The sequence below is a fragment of the Callithrix jacchus genome, chromosome X, assembly GCF_049354715.1.
Source record: "Callithrix jacchus isolate 240 chromosome X, calJac240_pri, whole genome shotgun sequence".
In the NCBI taxonomy this organism is placed as follows: Eukaryota; Metazoa; Chordata; class Mammalia; order Primates; family Cebidae; genus Callithrix; species Callithrix jacchus.
This window is the reverse complement of record NC_133524.1, coordinates 61,177,180-61,199,528: the sequence shown is the minus strand read 5'-3', so window position 1 is coordinate 61,199,528 and position 22,349 is coordinate 61,177,180. Positions and strand designations below refer to the sequence as shown.

The following is a 22,349-nucleotide window of genomic DNA, read 5'->3' as shown; positions in this document are numbered from 1 at the left end:
GCCAGCATCTGTTATTTTTTGTCTTTTTATTAATAGCCATTCTAACTGGTGTAACATGCTATCTACTTTTGGTTTTAATTTGGATTTATCTGATGGCTAATGATGTTGAGTATTTTTTATATGACTGTTGGCTATTTGCATGTCTAATTAAAAAATTTGTTTTCTGTAAGTACATAGTAAATGTATATACTTATGGTATATACTTATGGGATATATGAGATACTTTGATGAAGGCATACAATGTGTAATAATCACATCAAGGTAAGTGGGGTATCCAACACACAATGTATTCATCATTTGTGTTACAAACCATCCAATTATCCTTTTTTAGTAATCTTAAACTGTACAATTAAATTATTAACTATGGTCACCCTGTTGTACTATCAAATACTAGATTTTATTTATTCTTTCTAACGTATTTTTTGTACCCATTAACCATTCTCATCTGCACTCCCTACCATCCAAAATCCTTCCCAGTGTCTGATAATCATTATAATCTCTAAGTGCATTTGTTCAGTTGGTTTAAGTTTTAGCTTCCACAAATGAATGACAACACTCGAATTTTGGCTTTTTATGCCTGGCTTATTTTGCTTAACATAATGACCTCAAGTTCTATCCATGTTGTTGCAAATGACAGCATCTCATTCTTTGTTATGACTGAATAATACTCCATTGTGTATATTTACCACATTTTTAAAATGCATTTATCTTTTGATGGATATCTATGTTGTTGCATGTCTTCTTTTGAGAAATGTTTATTCATATATTTTGCCCACATTTTTTTCTTTTTTTAAAAATTATACTTAATTTCTGGGGTACATGTGCAGATTGTGCAGGTTCATTACATAGATATACACATGCCATGGTAGTTTGCTGCATCCATCCCCATGTCATCTACATTAGGTATTTCTCCTAATGTTATCCCTCCTGAATCCCCCCCACCCTGCTATTCCTCCCCTAGCCCCCCCATCCCTGACAGCCTCCACTGTGTGATGTTCACCTCTCTCTGTCCATGTGTTCTCATTGTTCAACATCCACTTCGTTTGGTGTTTGGTTTTCTGTCCTTTTGTCAGTTTACTAAGAATGATGATTTCCAGCATCATCCATGTCCCTGCAAAGGATGTGAACTCGTCCTTTTTATGGCTGCATAGTATTCCGTGGTAGTATGTGCCACATTCTCTTTATCCAGTCTATCTTTGATAGTCATTTAGGTTGGTTCCAAGTCCTTGCTACTGTAAACAGTGCCACAATGAACATACGTGTGCATAGGTCTTCATAATTGAATGTTTTATAATCCTTTTGGTATACACCCAATAATGGAATTGTTGGGTCAAATGGTATTTCTTTTCTTTTTTTTTTTTTTTTTTTGAGACGGAGTTTTGCTCTTGTTACCCAGGCTGGAGTGCAATGGCACAATCTCGGCTCACCGCAACTTCTGCCTCCGGGGTTCAGGCAATTCTCCTGCCTCAGCCTCCTGAGCAGCTGGGATTACAGGCATGCACCACCATGCCCAGCTAATTTTTTGTATTTTTTTTTTTTTAGTAGACACGGGGTTTCACCATATTGACCAGGATGGTCTCGATCTCTTGACCTCGTGATCCACCCGCCTCGGCCTCCCAAAGTGCTAGGATTACAGGCTTGAGCCACCACACCCAGCCTCAAATGGTATTTCTATTTCTAGATCCTTGAGGAATCACCACACTGTCTTCCACAATGCTTGAACTAATTTACACTCCCATCAATAGTGTAAAAGCATTCCTATTTCTCCACATCCTCTTCAGCATCTGTCGTCTCCAGATTTTTAAATTATCACCATTCTAACTGGCATGAGATGGTATCTCAATGTGGTTTTGATTTGCATTTCTCTAATGACCAATGATGATGAACATTTTTTCATGTTTGTTGGCTGCATAAATGTCTTCTTTTCACAAGTGTCTGTTCATATTCTTTGCCCACTTTTTGATGAGGTTGTTTCTTGTAAATTTATTTTAGTTCTTTGTAGATTCTGGTTAATAGCCCTTTGCCAGATGGATAGATTGCAAACTTTTTTTTCCCATTCTGTTGGTTGCCCGTTCACTCTGATAATTGTTTCTTTTGCTTTGCAGAAGCTGTTAAGTTTAATTGTATCCCATTTGTCTTTTTTGGCTTTTGTTGCGATTGTTTTTGATGTTTTAGTCATGAAGTCCTTGCCTATGCCTATGTTCTGAATGTTATTGCCTAGGTTTTCTTTTAGAATTTTTATGGTGTTTAAATCTTTAATCCATCTGGAGTTAATGATTATATAAGGTGTAAGGAAGGGGTCCAGTCTCAGCTTTCTGCACATGGCTAGCCAGTTTTCCCAACACCATTTATTAAATAGGGAATCCTTTCCCCATTGCTTATTTTTGCCAGCTTTGTCAAAGATCAGATGGTTGTAGATGTGTGGCATTACTTCTGAGGCCTCTGTTCTTTTCCATTGGTCTACATCTCTATTTTGGTACCAGTACCATGTGGTTTTGATTACAGTAGCCTTGTAATATAGTTTGAAGTCAGGTAGCAGGATGCCTTCAGCTTTGTTCCTTTTGCTCAGGATTGCTTGTCTATGTGGGTTCCTTTTTGGTTTTATATGAAAGTTTAACATGTTTTTTTTTTCAGTTCTGTGGAGAAAGTCAATAGTGGTTTGATGGGGATAGCATTAAATCTATAAATTACTTTGGGCAACATGGCCATTTTCATGATATTGGTTCTTCCTAACCATGAGCATAGAATGTTTTTTCATCTGTTTGTGTCCTCCCTTATTTCCTTAAGTAGTGGTTTGTAATTCTCCTTGAAGAGGCCTTTCATGTCCTTTGTTAGTTGTATTTCTAGGTATTTTATTCTCTCTGTAGCAATTGTGAATGGGAGTTTGCTCATGATTTGACTGTCTGTTACTGGTGTATAGGAATGCTTGTAATTTTTGCGCATTAATTTTGTATCCTGAGACTTTGCTGAAGTTGCTAATCATCTTAAGGAGATTTTCGGTTGAGACAATAGGGTCTTCTAAATATACAACCATGTCATCTGAAAATAGAAACAATTTGACTTCTTCCTTTCCTAATTGAATACCATTTCTTTCTTTTTCTTGCCTGATTGCTCTGGCTAGAACTTCCAATACTATGTTGAATAGGAATTGTGAAAGAGGTTACCCTTGTCTATTGCCAGTTTTCAAAAAGAATGCCTCCAGTTTTTGCCCATTTAATATGATATTGGCTGTGGGTTTGTCATAAATAGCTTTTATTATTTTGAGATATGTTCCATTGATACCTAGTTTATGGAGAGTTTGTAGCTTAAAGAGCTGTTGAATTTTGTCAAAGGCCTTATCTGCATCTATTGATAAAATCACACTGTTTTTCTCTTTGATTCTGTTTATGTGGTGGATTACATTTATAGATTTGTATATGTTGAACCAGCCTTGCATCCCCAGGTTGAAGCCTACTTGATTGTGATGGCTAAGCTTTTTGATGTGCTGTTGCATTCAGTTTGCCTGTATTTTATTGAAGATTTTTGCATTGATGTTCATCATGGATATTGGCCAGAAATTTTCTATTTTGGTTGTGTCTCTGCCACGTTTTTGTATCTCGATAATGTTGGTCTCATAAAATGAGTTAGAGAGGACTCCCTCTTTTTGCATTGTTTGGTATAATTGAAGAAGGAATGGTACCAGCTCCTCTTTGTACATCTGGTAGAATTCAGCTGTGAACCTGTCTGGACCTGGAATTTTTTGTTGGTAGGCTATTGCTGCCTCTACTTCAGATCTTGTTGTTGGTCTAGTCAGGGATTCAACTTCTTTCTGGTTTAGTCTTGGGAGATTGTAAGGGTCCAGGAATTTATCCATTTCTTCTGGATTTACTGGTTTATGTGCATAGAGTTGTTTGTAGTAATCTCTGATAGTAGTCTGTATTTCTGTGGAATCAGTGTTGATAATCTCCTTTATCATTTTTATTGCATGTATTTGATTCTTCTCTCTTTTCTTTTTTGTTAGTCTGGCTAACGGTTTATCTATTCTGTTGATCTTTTCAAAAAAGAAGCTGATAGATTTATTGATTTTTGGAAGAGTTTTTTGTGTCTCTATCTTTTTCAGTTCTGCTCTGACCTTATTTTTGTCTTCTCCCAGCCTTTGAATTTGTTTGATCTTGCTCCTCCAGCTCTTTTATTTTTGACAATAGGGTGTCAATTTTAGATATTTCCTTCCTTCTCATATGGGCATTTAGTGCTATAAATTTCCCAGTAGACACTGCTTTAACCATGTCCCAGAGATTCTGGTATGTTGTGCCTTCGTTCTCATTAGTTTCAAACAACATCTTTATTTTTGCCTTCATTTTATTATTTATTCAGTAATCATTCAGGAGCACGTTGTTCAGTTTCCACATAGTTGTGAAGTTTTGAGTAAGTTTCTTAATCCTGAGGTCTAATTTGATATCACTGTTGTCTGACAGACTGGTTGTTATGACTTTTGTTCTTTTGCATTTGCTGAGGAGTGGTAAATTTTCATTTATGTGGTCAACTTTAGAGTGAGTGGGATGTGGTGCTGAGAAGAATGTATATTCTGTGGATTTGGGGCAGAGAGTTCTGTAGATGTCTATTAGGTCCACTTGGTTCAGATCTGAGTTCAAGTCCTGGATTTCCTTGTTAATTTTCTGTCTCATTGATCTTCTAATATTGACAGTGGAGTGTTAGTCTCCCACTGTTATTGTGCAGAAGTCTAAGTCTCTTTGTACATCATTAAGAACTTCCTTTATGTATCTGGGTGCTCCTGTATTGGGTGCATATATATTTAGGATAGTTGAGTCTTTTTGATGCATTGATCCTTTTACAATTATGTAATGCCCTTCTTTGTCTCTTTTGATCTTTGTTGGTTTAAAGTTCATTTTATCAGAAACTAGGATTGCAACCCCTGCTTTTTTCTCTCTCTTTCTATTTGCTTGGTAAATCTTCCTCCATCCCTTTATTTTGAGTCTATGTGGGTCATTGCACATAAGATGGGTCTCCTGAATACAGCACATCAATGGATCTTGGCTTTTTATCCAATTTGCCTCTCTGTGCCTTTTGATTGGGGCATTTAGCCCATTTACATTTAAGATTAATATTGTTATGTGTGAATTTGATCCTGCCATTTTGATAATAGCTAGTTGTTTTGCCCATTAGTTGACACAGTTTCCTCATTGCATCTTTGGTCTTTACCATTGGTACATTTTTGCACTGGCAGGTTGTTCCTTTTCATGTTTAGTGCTTCCTTCAGGAGCTCTTGCAAGCCAGGCCTGGTGGTGATGAAATCTCTCAGCAATTGCTTGTTTGTAAAGGATTTTATTTCTCCTTCATTTGTGAGGCTTAGTTTGGCTGGATATGAAATATGGGGTTGTAAGTTCTTTTCTTTTAGAATGTTGAATATTGGCCCCCACTCTCTTCTGGCCTGTAGGGTTTCTGCCGAGAGATCTGCTGTGGGTCTGATGGGCTTCCCTTTGTGGGTAATCTGACCTTTCTCTCTGGCTGCCATTAGCATTTTTCCTTCATTTCAACCCTAGTGAATCTGATAGTTGTGTCCCTTGGGGTTGCTTTTCTGAGGAATACCTTTGTGGTTTTCTCTGCATTTCCTGAATTTGAATGTTGGCCTACCTTGCCAGGGTGGGGACATTATCCTGGATAATATCCTGAAGAGTGTTTTCCAGCTTGGATTTATTTTCCCTGTCATATTCAGGTACACTGATCAAATATAGATTAGGTCTTTTCACATAATCCCATATTTCTTTTTACTTTTTTTTCTCTAATCTTGCCTTCTATTTTATATAATTGTGTTGGTCTTCAATCTCTGATATCCTTTCTTGTCCTTGATTGATTCAGCTATTGAAATTTGTGTACGCTTCTCGAAGATCTTGTGCTGTATTTTGCAGCTTCATGAAGTCCTTTATATTCTTCTGAAAGCTGGTTATTCTAGTCAGCATTTCATCTAACCTTTTTTAAGGTTCTTAGTTTCTTTGCATTGAGTTAGAACATGTTCCTTTAGCTCAAAGAAGTTTGTTATTATTACCCACCTTCTGAAGCCTGCTTGTTAATTCATCAAAGTCATTCTCAATCCAGTTTTCTTTCCTTGCTGGTGAGGAGTTGTGATCCCTTGGAGGGGGAGATGCATTCTGGTTTTTGGTGATTTTATCCTTTTTTCATTGGTTTCTTTTCCTCTTCATGGATTTATCCATCTTTGGTCTTTGAAACTGGTGACTTTCAGACGAGGTCTCTGAGTGGACATTCTTTCTGTTGATGTGGAAGCTATTTCTTTTTTCTTCTTCTTTTTTTTCCCTAACAGTCAGGGATCTCTGCTGCAGGATTGCTGAAGGTCCACTCCAGACCCTGCTTACCTGAGAATCACTGGTGGGGGTTGCAGAACAGTATGGGTTGCTGTCTGTTCCTTCTTCTGGTATCTTTGTGCCAGAAGAGTACCTGCCAGATTTCAGCAAGAGCTCTCTTTTATGAGGTGTCTCTTTGGATATATGGGGGTCAGGGAGCTACTTGAGGAGGTAGTCTGTCCCTTGTCAGAACTCAAGTGCTGTGCTGGGAGCTCTATTGTTCCATTCTGAGCTGCTAGGCAGAGACGTTTAAGTCTGCTGCAGCAGAATTAACAACCATCTCTTTTCCCAGGTGGTCTGTCCTGGGAAGGTGGGGATTTATTTACAAGTCCCTGATGTGCCAGTGCCTTTTTTCATAGATGACCCACCCAGCAAAGAAGGAGTCTAGTCACAGTCTGTCTGCAGAGACATTGCTGAGCTGCTGCTGCTGGCTTTGTCTAGCTGTTGTGTAAACGTCCTTGCAGTTTTTTTACACAGGTAAGGTTAGAACTGCCTCAGTAATGGCAGACTGCCTCAGTAATTGTGGACTGTCTCAGTAATGTCGGATTGCTTTGGTAATGCTGGAGTGCCTTGGTAATGGCAGAGTGCCTTGGTAATGGCGTACTGCCTCAGTAACAGTGGATGCCCTTCTCCCCACAGAGCTCAACAGTCCCAGATTGAGTTCAAACTGCTGAGCTGGCTGTGAAACTCTCAAGCCAGTGCATTTCAGATTGCTGGTCTTTGTGGGGGTGGGATTTGTCAAAGTGGATCACCTGGCTCCCTGCCTTCAGCCCCCTGTTTTTCAGGGGAATGTGTAGCTTTGTCTCGCAGGTGTTCCAAGCACCAGTTAAAATGGCTGCCCAGATTTTTGCAGGTTTTTATGCTGGAATCCCATGGTGCTTGTCTGCCAGTGGGAATCTCCTGGTTTGTGGGCTGTAAACACTGTGGAAGAGGTGCAGTATCTGAACCAGAGTGCTGGAGTGGCTGGAAAAGCCCATGATAGCCTCCATTGGGTAGGAGAAGGGTTTGTCCAGTCTGCTGCACTTCCTGAGTGAGGCAGTACCCCACCCTGCCTTGGCTCACCCTCTTTGGGCTACACCCACTGTCCAACAAGTTCCATTGGGATGCACCTTGTACCTTGGTTGGAAATGCAGCAATCACTCTCCCGCTGCATCACTCTCACTGGGAACTACTCTCTGGAGCTGTTCCTATTTGGCCATCTTGGTGGAGCCACCTAAATATATTGTTTTCTAGATGTTTTATTTTTTTGTAGCTGTTATAAATGGAATTGCCTTCTTGATTTTGTTCTTAGCTAGATCATTGTTGTTGTACAGAAATGCTACTAATTTGTGTACATTAATTTAGTGCCATGAAACTTTACTGAAATTATTGATCAAATCTTAGTGTTTTTTTCTTTTGTCTAGTTTTTAATGTGCATTTTATCCTAGAATGTGGTCTGCCTTGGTGATTGTTTCATGTCTGTTTGAAAAGAATGTGTATGCTGTTATTGCTGGTTGAATGCTCCATCAATGTCACTTAGATCCAGTTGATTGATGATGCTCTTCAGTTCAACTGTGTCCTTACAGATTTTCTCTTTGCTGGATCTGTCAATTACTGATAGAGGGGTGTTGAAATCTGCAATAATAATAGTGGATTCATCTATTTCTCCTTGCAGTTCTGTCAGTTTTTGTTTTACATATTTTGATGTTCACTTACTGAGCATAATGGTTATGTCCTCTTGAAAAATTAACTGGTTTATCATTATATAATGCTCATCTCACCCTGATAATTTTCTTTACTATCAAGTCTCCTTTGTCTGAACTTAATATAACTACTCCAACTTTCTTTTATGAGTGTTAGCATAGTATATCTTTCTTCATACCTTTACTTTTTATCATTTCGTGGCTTTGGCAACATATAATTGAATCTTATGTTTTAAATCTACTCTGATAATCTCTGTATTACAATTGGTATATTTAGATCATTGACATTTTAAGTGATTACTAATATAGGTGGATATACACTTACCATTTTTGCTACTGTTTTCTCTTTATTGATCTTGTTCTTTGTGTTTTTGTCTTTCACTCTGGTTTTATTTGCACATTTTGTATGACTGTATTTTCTCCACACTTTAGGAATACAAATTATACTTCTTAAACTCTTTAAAAGTGGTTGTTGGTGAGTCTGCAACATGATCTTTGAAAAACCTGACAAAAATAAGGAATGGGGAAAGGATTTCCTATTTAATAAATGGTGTTGGAAAAACTGGCTGGCTTTATGCAGCAAAAAGTGGAAAGCTTATACAAAATTTAACTCTAGATAGATTAAAGATTTAAACATAAGACCTAGCACCATAAAAACCCTAGAAGAAAACATAGGTGATACCATTCAGGGCATAGTCATAGGCAAGGACTTCATGACTAAAACACCCAAAGCAATAGCAACAAAAGTCAAAATAGACAAATGGGATCTAATTAAACTTAAGAGCTTCTACACAGCAAAAGAAACAATTATCATAGTGAATCAGCAACCAACGGCATGGGAAAAAAACTTTGCCATCTACTCATCTGGCAAAGGACTAATAAAGAGAATCTACAAAGAAATTTTAAGAATTTACAAGAAAAAAACAAGCAACTCCATCAAAAAGTGGGTGAAGTATATGAACAGACACTTCTCAAAAGAAGACATTTATGCAGCCAACAAACATAAAAAAAGCTCATCATCACTGATCATTAGAGAAATGCAAATCAAAGCCACATTGAGATACCATCTCACACCAGTTAGAATAGTGATCATCAAAAAATCTGGAGACAACAGATGCCAGAGAGGATGTAGACAAATAGGAATGATGTTACACTGTTGGTGGGAGTGTAAATTAGTTTAACCATTGTGGAAGACAGTGTGGCAATTCCTCAAGGATCTAGAAATAGAAATTCCATTTGACCCAGCAATCCCATTACTGGGTATATACCAAAAGGATTATACAGCATTCAATTATAAAGATACATGTGCACTTGTTTATTGTGGCACTGTTTACAATAGCAAAGACTTGGAACCAACCCAAATGCCCATCAATGATAGACTGGATAAAGAAAATGTGGCACATATACACCATAGAATACTATGCAGCAATAAAAAAGGATGAGTTCATGTCCTTTGCAGGGACATGGATAAAGCTGGAAACCATCATTCTCAGCAAACTGACAGAACAGAAAACCAAACACCACATATTCTCACTCATATGTGGATGTTGAACAATGAGAACACATGGACACAGGGAGGGGAACATCACACACTGGGGCCTATCAGGGGTGAGGGGCTAGGGGAGGCTTAACAGGGGGTGGGGGGATTCATGAGGGATAACACTAGGAAAAATACCTGATATAGTTGATGGGGGGATGGATGCAGCAACGGGAGGGTTAACATTAGGAGAAATCCCTAATGTAGGTGTCGGGGGGATGGATGCAGCAAACCACCATGGCTCCTGTGTATTTATGTAACAAACCTGCATGATCTGCATGTGTACCCAGAACTTAAAGTATAATAAAAAGAAAAGAAAAGAGATCCCTCTTACAGTGTTGATGGGAATGTAAATTAGTGCAACCACTATGGAGAATAGTAAGAAGGTTCTTCAAAAAACTAAAAGTAGAGATATCATAGGATTCAGGAAGCCCACTGCTGAGTATGTACCCAAAAGAAAGAAAACTCAGTATGTTGAAGACATGTGTACTCCCATGTGAATTGCAGCAGTGTTCACATTAGCCAAAGTTTGGAAGCAGCCAGTGACCATCAACAGATGAATGGATAAAGAAAGTGTGACACTTATATACAACAGAATACTATTCAACCCAAAAAAGAATGAGATCCTGTCATTTGCAACAATGTGGATAGAATTGAAGGTCATTATGTTAAGTGACATATGCCAGGCACAAAAGACAAACATCACATGCTCTTAATTATTTGTGTAATCTAAAAATTAAAACAATTGAACTCAAGGAGATAGAGAATAGGAAGATTCTTAATAGGGGATTGGAAGGGCAGTGTGAGAACAAGGGGAAGGTGGGGATGATCAATGTGTTCAAAAATAGTTAAAAATGAATAAAATGTGGTATTTGATAGCACAACAGGGGTCAATAAATTGTGCATCCTAAAGTAAAAAAAAAAAAAAGAAGCATTCCAAGTCCTCTTTCCAATAATATGTATCACCTCCCATGTAGTAAAAATACAGCAGATTATTTGTAATTCCTCCCTTCAGTCCATTATAACACTGATATCATTCATTTTATTTATCTATAAGCTCTAGTTCCTGAGCCCATACCTGCTATTATTATTTTGAACAAACTGTCACCTGTTAGATTAAGAGTCATTGAGGGAAGTGGGGGTGGATGTAAGTAAGTGACATTATTTAATCCCTGTGTTTCAGGCAGGCTCAATACTCTATGACATGTGTGTGTGTGACCCTGAGAAACAGATATTATTATCATTTTTCTATGGAGGCCACAAAGAGAAGTAAAAATATGTCCATAATATGACCACTTCTTACCACCTCTACAGTCAATCTGTTTATTACAAACTGTCATCTCTCAAATATACCAAGCTTACTTCTACCTCAAGGCCTTTGCCCTTGTGGTTTCTTCAGCCTAAAACACTATTCCCCTTAGCCTGATGGCTCACTCTCATTTCATTCAGGTCTCTGCACCAGTATCACATGTAAGAGGTGTTTTCCCTGATATCTCAAATAACAACCCTCATCATTCTGGCCTCTTACTCCACTTCATTTTTAGAGTACTTGCCAGCACCCAGCATGTTGAATATTTGTTTCTTGTCTGTCTTTTTTCATTAGAATGTGAACTGTTTGAGGGATTTGTGAAGAAAGAGTTCTTGTCTGACTTGTTTTCCCCTGTATCTTAGTTCCTGAACAGGCCTGGTATCCAGTGGGTGCTCACTAAACATGTGTTGGACAAAATAATCACTCACTAGCCCAAAGTCAACAAAGTAATATCTTGGAGATATGTGAAGCAAATAAGGGCTTTTCCTGCTCCCTCGAAAGGAGAAGAGGCAGTGGGCAGAAGATGAGGAAGAAGCCGGCAAGTGTAGTGGAGGGAAAGCCAGTGGCTGTCTCTGTGATGTGGTTTTGCAGGTGCCAGGAGAGTTCCTTGCCCCTAAATTTCTTTCCTAGATGCCTGAAATTCTACTCTCAGTGATTCATTACTTTTCAAGAAGTTACCAACAGATTTTCACAGAAGATAAGCCTGGCTATAAGCCTCCTGGCCTGCAAGAGACTTCTCTGAATCTGAAGGCAACTCTTTATGAGGATCTGAGGAATAATTTGAGAAGAGTATCCTAGACACATGGGCCTTGGGAGGGCTACAGAGCATGTCGATAAAGAAAGGGGTGAGATCCTTCTGTTTTTGCTGAGAGGTATTCTAGCCTCTTGCTTCTTAAATTTTGGTCCTCAGATCAGCAACATTAGCATCATCTAGTAACTTGCTGGAAATGAAGAATCTGAGGTCCCACTCCAGACCAGAATCAGAATCTGTATTTTAGAAAGATCTACATATTATTCACTATACATTCAAGTGTGAATGGCTAGAGTTGTTTGAGTTATAGTTATTTTATTTACATTGTTATACAGTAGTCCATTGTCTGAATATACCACAACTTATATATACAGAATATAGAAACTTCTAGAGTACCAAACATGCCTATGGGCAGGCAGTATGCCTAACGCAGTCAGAATTTCAAAGTATACTTTTCTTTTATATAGCAATAGTAAGTTTTTCAAATCTGAGGGATCACCAACACAATGACCTGTTGGGAGAATATCAATTTCAGGTTTCTGGTTATACAAATGTAGTAAGCACTGCAAAAGAAAGGTTTTCCTGAGTCTCAGTTGCTTTCTCTCTAGCTAACTAACCCTTCTCTGTCCCCAGGTGGACTGTCATTGCTCTTCAGTCATTTGCTTGGGTTTTCTCCATCTCAGGTCCCTCCCAACAACATGGGCAGGTACCATCTTATCCCTGATACATGGTAGTGGCCTACCATGAGCAAGAACAGCAAGAACAGACCTGTACTTCACTTTTGAAACTTCTCAAATGACTCAAGGTTCTTGTTTCTCAATCCTAGTTCAGATTTAGGCTTGAAGATTAAGAAAAGGACATTGTTGAACCCCAAGAAGACCAGGTAATCCAGAGCTTTAAAGAACAGAAGCTTTGGACACTGCTTGGCACAGTGCCTATTTACTTCCTATTTCTCTCCCCATGAGAGGCTTAAGTTCCTAGGATTCCCCTACCTTTGATGCTTTCTGGGGTGATTCATAGATTCATGACACAGGAAGTCATCTCCCCTCCCTTTTCTTCCTCTTAATCCCTCTATGGTGATGTGGTCTGTTGGTGCCTGTCTTTTAGATTGACAGGATAACAGTATCTAAAGCATACAATTTACATAACCCAAAAAATGATAGGTAAATATGTATCTAATTTGCTTGCACACCAAAGAGAGCCATTGCCTATGTTTTGAGGGTTAAAACTTTGCGAGACTGCTGCTGCACTGAATGCTTTTGTCAGGAGAGTGACAGCAGAAAAGAATTGTAAGAATAGTTGAAGTGTAGAATTGAGCCTATTAAGGAAATGAAGCAGATGGAGAAGTGGGCAGAAAAACAAGCCAGATAATCTGAAGAGGCAAGGCAGGAACATTTAGGTTGACACTTATGCTTTTGTGCTGTGCTTTTGAAATTTGATTTTGAGAAAGGAAGATCTCTCATTGAAGAAGGAATGTATTCTGACTGATAATGCAGAGAAGTAATAGCAGCTCTCAGGTCTGGTTATATGCTTGAAGTAGTGGCTTCCCAAACCTTGGTCTAGATATTTGGATAACGTTCCCTAGAACTTTTTTTCTTTAAGTAGAGTCTTAAACTGCTTCAAGGTTATTTGGGCTGTCTGGGCTCAGGGCAGGGAGGTACATCAGGCTGTCCAAGGTGTTGATTAATAAGCTTGGTGAAGGAGCCTTGGTTTCTAACTAGCAACAAATGTTCAAAGAATGAAAAACAACATTGGTGAAATGCTATCTCATTCTTAAGCCCTAGTTCTCAAACTCCAGTGTGCCTCAGAATCACTTAGCATGCTTGTTAAATATGTAGATGCCTTGTTTCCAAGTCCCAGAGATTCAGTTTCTTGTGGTTCTGACTGAGATGGTGCAGACCAAACTTTGAGAAACATTGTTTATAAGAAAATATACTGGCCAAATGAAAACTGTTGTAATAAATAATGATTTTTCTCCTCTCCAGGCATCAGTGTACCTATCAATATTTACTGTTTTAGGTTGCCCACATCAGATGTTTCCCATGGTGTTTAGATGTGTATGTGCAAATTAGTCAGTGAGTGTCCTAGGAAGGAGAAAATGGGAGCATGAAAGATAAGAAAAATGTCTGGGCCCCATATGTGAAAGAGGCCCTAAACAAGCGAGAAGTGTGGTCAGATAGGTCAGCTGGAGATTGAAGGAGATGAAACCGTATATATTAGAAAGTGAAAATTCAGAGAGATGTGGCTATCGGCTTAAGGAAAGCTGATATGGGGAAGAAGAAGCACCCTGTTCGGTCTGTGTGCCTCCAATGTGTAGAAGGGAAGGTGAGAGGAAACTAGTATTTATTGAATATATATGTATCTGAAAGCTACAGGATAACAAGTTTAAGCTCCACAAAAAGACAGTATTTCTATGATGCTACGAGGGTAATGACGTACCTGTCACTGAAAGTGTGCAACCCAATGTTATCTTTTCTATATGTGGATGTCACAGGGAAGATGTAAACATTAGTAGTGATGCTAGCAATAGTGACTGAGGAGTGAGGGAAGGAGAGGGCTGGACCTGATGGCTTTTAAGGTCCTTTGGCAAAACACAAAGAGTAAACACAGTTAGTCTTTGGCATGCTTGCTTCACTATTATGTGGCCTCTCAACCCTAAACTCCTTATGCTGCCTGCCCAGCCTGTCAGAAGACACACTGAGGCTTCTGGGACCTGAGCCACCTTTCACTCTCCAGAGGGATTGGCGTTTTAAAAGCAGAGCAGCAGAAGAAGTAATGTAGAACTTAATGGTAGCATTTTGGGGATCAGGCATTTGGAGATGTCCTGAACCATAAATGCAGGGGTTATTGTTCACATTATTCCTACATATAAGGTTGTTCCTAGTCATAAGGAGACCCTGTATAGAGCCTGGGAACCTGTAGGCTTATCTACCTGTTGGTATTACCTTGCCCTAGACTTTGAGTACCTCTGATGTCAGAAAAATCTAGAAAATTCCAGTTAGTTACTAGCATCTGGTCTGAGGATCCCCAACTCTAGGTTTTCTCTCATGTACAGGATGCACAACTTTAGAACGTAATTGTTTCGTCTGTGTTGGGTGGAGGGAAAGCACACGAATAACAAGAAAATATTATAGATGTTAAAGCTGTGAAACTGGCTTGAAATTTAAGCAAAGAGGCTGAAGAACTGAAGCACCTCCATCTGAGGATTGTCTGACCCCTTGATTCTGTGTAAATAGCTGAAAGAGGGACATGAGAGGGAAGGCAGCCTTGTGGGGTGTTAGAAGGTATACTGGGCTGGGAGCAGCCATGCTACTAAAGATCTCAAGCAAATTTATTTCTTTTTTTTTTTTTAATTTTTTATTGGATTATAGGTTTTGGGGTACATGAGCAGAGCATGCAAGACAGTTGCGTAGGTACACACATGGCAGTGTGCTTTGCTTTTCTTCTCCCCTTCACCCACATTTGGCATTTCTCCCCAGGCCATCCCTCCCCACCTCCCCCTCCCACTGGCCCTCCCCTTTTCCCCCCAATAGATGCCAGTGTTTAGTACTCCCCTTTCTGTGTCCATGTGTTCTCATTTTTCATAACCCACCTATGAGTGAGAATATGCGGTGTTTCATTTTCTGTTCTTGTGTCAGTTTGCTGAGGATGATGTTCTCCAGATTCATCCATGTCCCTACAAACGACACGAACTCATCATTTCTGATTGCTGCATAATATTCCATGGTGTATATGTGCCACATTTTTCCAATCCAGTCTATTATCAATGGGCATTTGGGTTGATTCCAGGTCTTTGCTATTGTAAACAGTGCTGCAATGAACATTCGTGTACATGTGTCCTTATAGTAGAACGATTTATAGTCTTTTGGATATATACCCAGTAATGGGATTGCTGGGTCAAATGGAATGTCTATTTCTAAGGCCTTGAGGAATCGCCACACTGTCTTCCACAATGGTTGAACTAATTTACACTCCCACCAACAGTGTAAAAGTGTTCCTTTTTCTCCACATCCTCTCCAGCATCTGTTGTCTCCAGATTTTTTAATGATCGCCATTCTAACTGGCGTGAGATGGTATCTCAATGTGGTTTTGATTTGCATCTCTCTGATGACCAGTGACGATGAGCATTTTTTCATATGATTGTTGGCCTCATATATGTCTTCTTTCGTAAAGTATCTGTTCATATCCTTTGCCCACTTTTGAATGGGCTTGTTTGTTTTTTTCCTGTAAATCTGCTTGAGTTCTTTGTAAATTCTGGATATCAGCCCTTTGTCAGATGGGTAGACTGCGAAAATTTTTTCCCATTCTGTTGGTTGCCGATCCACTCTAGTGACTGTTTCTTTTGCCGTGCAGAAGCTGTGGAGTTTCATTAGGTCCCATTTGTCTATTTTGGCTTTTGTTGCCAATGCTCTTGGTGTTTTGTTCATGAAGTCCTTGCCTACTCCTATGTCCTGGATAGTTTTGCCTAGATTTCCTTCTAGGGTTTTTATGGTGCCAGGTCTTATGTTTAAGTCTTTAATCCATTTGGAGTTAATTTTAGTGTAAGGTGTCAGGAAGGGGTCCAGTTTCTGCTTTCTGCACATGGCTAGCCAGTTTTCCCAACACCATTTGTTAAACATGGAATCCTTGCCCCATTGCTTGTTTTTGTCAGGTTTATCAAAGATTGTATAGTTGTATGTATGTTGTGTTGCCTCCGGTGCCTCTGTTTTGTTCCCTTGGACTATATCTCTGTTTTGGTACCAGTACCATGCTGTTTTGATTACTGTAGCCTTGTAGTATAGTTTGAAATCCGGTAGTGTGATGCCCCCCACTGTGTTCTTTTTGCTTAGAATTGACTTGGCTATGCGGGCTCTCTTTTGGTTCCATATGAAGTTCATGGTGGTTTTTTCCAGTTCTGTGAAGAAAGTCAATGGTAGCTTGATGGGGATAGCGTTGATTCTGTAAATTACTTTGGGCAGTATAGCCATTTTCACGATATTAATTCTTCCTAACCATGAACATGGAATGTTTCTCCATCTGTTTGTGTCCTTTCTGATTTCGTTGAGCAGTGGTTTGTAGTTCTTGAAGAGGTCCCTTACGTTCCTTGTGAGTTGTATTCCAAGGTATTTTATTCTTTTTGTAGCAATTGCGAATGGCAGTTCGCTCTTGATTTGGCTTTCTTTAAGTCTGTTATTGGTGTAGACGAATGCTTGTGATTTTTGCACATTGATTTTATATCCTGAGACTTTGCTGAAGTTGTTTATCAGTTTCAGGAGTTTTTGGGCTGAGGCGATGGGGTCTTCTAGGTATACTATCATGTCGTCTGCAAATAGAGACAATTTGGCTTCCACCTTTCCTATTTGAATACCCTTTATTTCTTTTTCTTGCCTGATTGCTCTGGCTAGAACTTCCAGTACTATATTGAATAGGAGTGGTGAGAGAGGGCATCCTTGTCTAGTACCAGATTTCAAAGGGAATGCTTCCAGTTTTTGCCCATTCATTATGATATTGGCTGTTGGTTTGTCATAAATAGCTTTTATTACTTTAAGATACGTTCCATCAATACCGAGTTTATTGAGGGTTTTTAGCATGAAGGGCTGTTGAATTTTGTCAAATGCCTTCTCTGCGACAATTGAGATAATCATGTGGTTTCTGTTTTTGGTTCTGTTTATGTGGTGAATTACGTTGATAGACTTGCGTATGTTGAACCAGCCTTGCATCCCTGGGATGAATCCTACTTGATCATGATGAATAAGTTTTTTGATTTGCTGTTGCAATCGGCTTGCCAATATTTTATTGAAGATTTTTGCATCTATGTTCATCATGGATATTGGCCTGAAGTTTTCTTTTCTCGTTGGGTCTCTGCCGGGTTTCGGTATCAGGATGATGTTGGTCTCATAAAATGATTTGGGAAGGATTCCCTCTTTTTGGATTGTTTGAAATAGTTTTAGAAGGAATGGTACCAGCTCCTCCTTGTGTGTCTGGTAGAATTCGGCTGTGAACCCATCTGGACCTGGGCTTTTTTTGTGAGGTAGGCTCTTAATTGCTGCCTCAACTTCAGACCTTGTTATTGGTCTATTCATAGTTTCAGCTTCCTCCTGGTTTAGGCTTGGGAGGACACAGGAGTCCAGGAATTTATCCATTTCTTCCAGGTTTACTAGTTTATGTGCATAGAGTTGTTTGTAATATTTTCTGATGATGGTTTGAATTTCTGTGGAATCTGTGGTGATTTCCCCTTTATCATTTTTTATTGCATCTATTTGGTTGTTCTCTCTTTTCTTTTTAATCAATCTGGCTAGTGGTCTGTCTATTTTGTTGATCTTTTCAAAAAACCAGCTCTTGGATTTATTGATTTTTTGAAGGGTTTTTCGTGTCTCAATCTCCTTCAGCTCAGCTCTGATCTTAGTAATTTCTTGTCTTCTGTTGGGTTTTGAGTTTTTTTGGTCTTGCTCCTCTAGCTCTTTCAATTTTGACGATAGGGTGTCAGTTTTGGATCTCTCCATTCTCCTCATATGGGCACTTATTGCTATATACTTTCCTCTAGAGACTGCTTTAAATGTGTCCCAGAGGTTCTGGCACGTTGTGTCTTCATTCTCATTGGTTTCGAAGAACTTCTTTATTTCTGCCTTCATTTCGTTGTTTACCCAGTCAACATTCAAGAGCCAGTTGTTCAGTTTCCATGAAGCTGTGCGGTTCTGGGTCGGTTTCTGAATTCTGAGTTCTAACTTGATTGCACTATGGTCTGAGAGACTGTTTGTTATGATTTCAGTTGTTTTGCATTTGTTGAGCAGTGCTTTACTTCCAATTATGTGGTCAATTTTAGAGTAGGTATGATGTGGTGCTGAGAAGAATGTGTATTCTGTGGATTTGGGGTGGAGAGTTCTGTAAATGTCCACCAGGTTTGCTTGCTCCAGGTCTGAGTTCCAGCCCTGGGTATCCTTGTTGATTTTCTGTCTGGTTGATCTGTCTAGTATTGACAGTGGAGTGTTAAAGTCTCCCACTATTATTGTGTGGGAGTCTAAGTCCTTCTGTAAGTCATTAAGAACTTGCCTTATGTATCTGGGTGCTCCTGTGTTGGGTCCATATATGTTTAGGATCGTTAGCTCTTCTTGTTGTATCGATCCTTTTACCATTATGTAATGGCCTTCTTTGTCTCTTTTGATCTTTGTTGCTTTAAAGTCTATTTTATCAGAGATGAGAATTGCAACTCCTGCTTTTTTTTGCTTTCCATTAGCTTGGTAAATCTTCCTCCATCCCTTTATTTTGAGCCTTTGTGTATCCTTGCATGTGAGATGGGTTTCCTGGATACAGCACACTGATGGGTTTTGGATTTTTATCCAATTTGCCAGTCTGTGTCTTTTGATTGGTGCATTTAGTCCATTTACATTTAGAGTTAATATTGTTATGTGTGAATTTGATACTGCCATTTTGATTCTAAGTGGCTGTTTTGCCTGTTAGTTGTTGTAGATTCTTCATTATGTTGAAGCTCTTTAGCATTCAGTGTGATTTTGGAATGGCTGGTACTGATTGATCCTTTCTATGTGTAGTGCCTCTTTTAGGAGCTCTTGTAAAGCAGGCCTGGTGGTGACAAAATCTCTGAGTACTTGCTTGTTTGCAAAGGATTTTATTCTTCCTTCACTTCTGAAGCTCAGTTTGGCTGGATATGAAATTCTGGGTTGAAAGTTCTTTTCTTTAAGAATGTTGAATATTGGCCCCCACTCTCTTCTGGCTTGTAGTGTTTCTGCCGAGAGATCTGCTGTGAGTCTGATGGGCTTCCCTTTGTGGGTGACCCGACCTTTCTCTCTGGCTGCCCTTAGTATTCTCTCCTTTATTTCAACCCTGTTGAATCTGACGATTATGTGCCTTGGGGTTGCTCTTCTTGCAGAATATCTTTGTGGTGTTCTCTGTATTTCCTGCAATTGAGTGTTGGCTTGTCTTGCTAGGTGGGGGAAATTTTCCTGGATGATGTCCTGAAGAGTATTTTCCAGCTGGGATTCATTCTCTTCTTCCCCTTCTGGTACACCTATCAAACGTAGGTTAGGTCTTTTCACATAGTCCCACATTTCTTGGAGACTTTGTTCATTCCTTTTTGCGCTTTTTTCTCTGATCTTGGTTTCTCGTTTTATTTCATTGAGTTGGTCTTCGACTTCAGATATTCTTTCTTCTGCTTGGTCAATTCGGCTATTGAAACTTGCGTTTGCTTCGCGAAGTTCTCGTATTGTGTTTTTCAGCTCCTTTAATTCATTCATATTCCTCTCTAAGGTATCCATTCTTGTTATCATTTCCTCGAATCTTTTTTCAAATCTTTTTTCAAGGTTCTTAGTTTCTTTGCATTGATTTAATACATGATCTTTTAGCTCACAAAAGTTTCTCATTATCCATCTTCTGAAGTCTAATTCCGTCATTTCGTCACAGTCATTCTCCGTCCAGCTTTGTTCCCTTGCTGGTGAGGAGTTTTGGTCCTTTCTAGGAGGCGATGTGTTCTGGTTTCGGGTGTTTTCCTCCTTTTTGCGCTGGTTTCTTCCCATCTTTGTGGATTTGTCTGCTGGTCGTCTGCGTAGTTGCTGACTTTTCGTTTGGGTCTCGTTTGCGAATTCAACGCGGGCTCCAATCCTGGGTTGTTCTCACAGCGCCATCTTGAGTCCCATCCCTCAAGCAAATTTATTTCTTTCTCTGGTCCTCAGTGCTACTCTCTGTAAGGTGGGAGGTTTGGCTCACAAGACAGCAAGAGGACTTGGGCCAGAGCCTGATGCCCAGTGGTCAGGTAAGATGTAACACTCCCATTAATCTTACCTCCAATTCTTGAATGCTCACACAGTAGAGCTTGAAGGGCCCTGATAGGCCATTAGAAAGGCAGTAGAAGGGTGATATTTAAGAGCACAGCTGGTCTTCTGTAGCAACATTGACTCTTTTACCTAGGAGTTACATGGCTTTGGGAAACTCATTTAACTTCTCTTTGTTTCCATTTAAACAAGGAGCACCTCACAGGATTGTTGGGAATATGGAGTGAGACAATGGTTGCCAGTTCTCTGCACAGTTTGTGCCAGAGCAAGGGCTGAACAAATGCAGTAATTGTTATTATAATAATCATTCCACTGCTTCTGGTGTCTTTGACTTTTATCCACATCACACCATAGACAGGAGTTGGGTTGCTTAAGTAGGGAGAAGTTTGCAAATCATGATTGTCACAGCAAGGAGAGGCTACTTCCCTATGCTTCCACTCATCCTGTCATCCTCAGATGAGAGGATGGGTGGGAGTGTGAGACAGGTGAAATGGTATCTTATTCCTCTATTGGCTTTGGGCTAGGGCTTGTGGTTTCTTCTGGGCTGGGCACATCTGCAAACCTGGGTTTTCCACTACTCTTGCCTGTGGCGGGGCAGTACTCCTGCTAGTTTGGAGGATATGAGCCAGGGAGTAGTGAACTGTTTTCCTCCAGCTAGAAATTTGGCCGGGGAACAAAGGAAATAGAGGCTTGGGTGAAGCCAGGCTTTCTAACTGGTAAGCACAAATAGTAGGAGGAGAGGCCCCCCACTTGGAATACTTGAGCAGGGAAGAAGAAGAAAAAAAGATAGATGAAGGCTCCAGTGGCCTGAGGGTACCACCTGCCCTGTTTAGGCAACATTCTAGTGTTAGCCAAGTAGGTTCTATACTAATTTCTCCCATCAATTCTCCTATATGTGTTTGAAAGTAGTGCTTCTTGGTGGGTCAGTGAACTGTGATAACAGAGAATATGCATGTATGCATTCATTACATACTGAGAAGCAGTGTAATGGAATGGTTAAGAGTAAGACTGACGCCAGACTGCTTGGGTTTGAAACCTTTCTCCCAAACTTACCAGCTGTGTTCATCTAGTTCTCTGAGCCTCAATTTTTACATCTTCAAAATGCCGATTGTAGTATATACCTTATAGGCTTGTTGCCAGTATTAAGTAAGTTTATAGATGAAAAGCAGTCAAAATAGTGCCTGTAATACAGTGACCATTCTATGAGGGATTATTATTGTCTTTAAATCAACAATTAAGTCATCAATGTTGACTCTGTGCCATGCTGGGTACAGAACATAAACATATGTATAAGATGTAGTACCTGCTCTGAAGGACCTCATATGTAGAGGTGTACTGCAAATAACATAGAATGATGAGGCAGAGGACCTGGATTTGATACCTTGCTCTTCTAACCAGAACTGTAGAATAGTAGGTTGAAGTTGAGGTCATCTGGTCTAACATTATCTATTTCTTGCCATCTGATACATAAATTCCCTACTGCCTGCCTTATAAGTGTTGTACTAAAGTGAGCATAGAAAGTCAACACCAAGACAAAAGTATGCCAAATTGCAGGGTCTTTATTGCTGGCAGCCACGGAGGACTCAGGTCTCTCCAACCTGTGGCCCCAAAAGGAGGATGTCAAGACCTTTTATGCCCATAAACCACCTCCTGGGTAGGGGTGGGGGCGAGGGGCTTTGGACATTCCAAGGGCCAGTGGACTTTGGACATTCTGTAAACCACCTCCTAGGTGGGCATGAGGGCAAGGGGTTTCGGACATTCTGAGGGCCAGGGGACTTTGGACATTCTGATTGTTACTTAAGTGGTTAAAAGAAGTCAAGATAAGCGTTAGTTTACACATTGCCTGGGTAGGGTGCAAATTACAGACCTTAGTTACTTATTACAAGTCACAGGGGCCAAGATGGCATGGGTTTGGACTGCTTGCCTGTCACATCAGGGTTACAGAGAGCAAT

The 22,349-nt window shown here is 39.8% G+C and overlaps 1 protein-coding gene across 5 annotated transcripts in view; it reads left to right on the top strand.

Annotated features, from left to right (window-relative positions):
• Positions 1 to 22,349, top strand: part of ARHGEF9 (Cdc42 guanine nucleotide exchange factor 9) — a 438,487-nt gene that overhangs the window by 45,221 nt on the left and 370,917 nt on the right. The gene's annotated exons all lie outside the window — the stretch shown is intronic.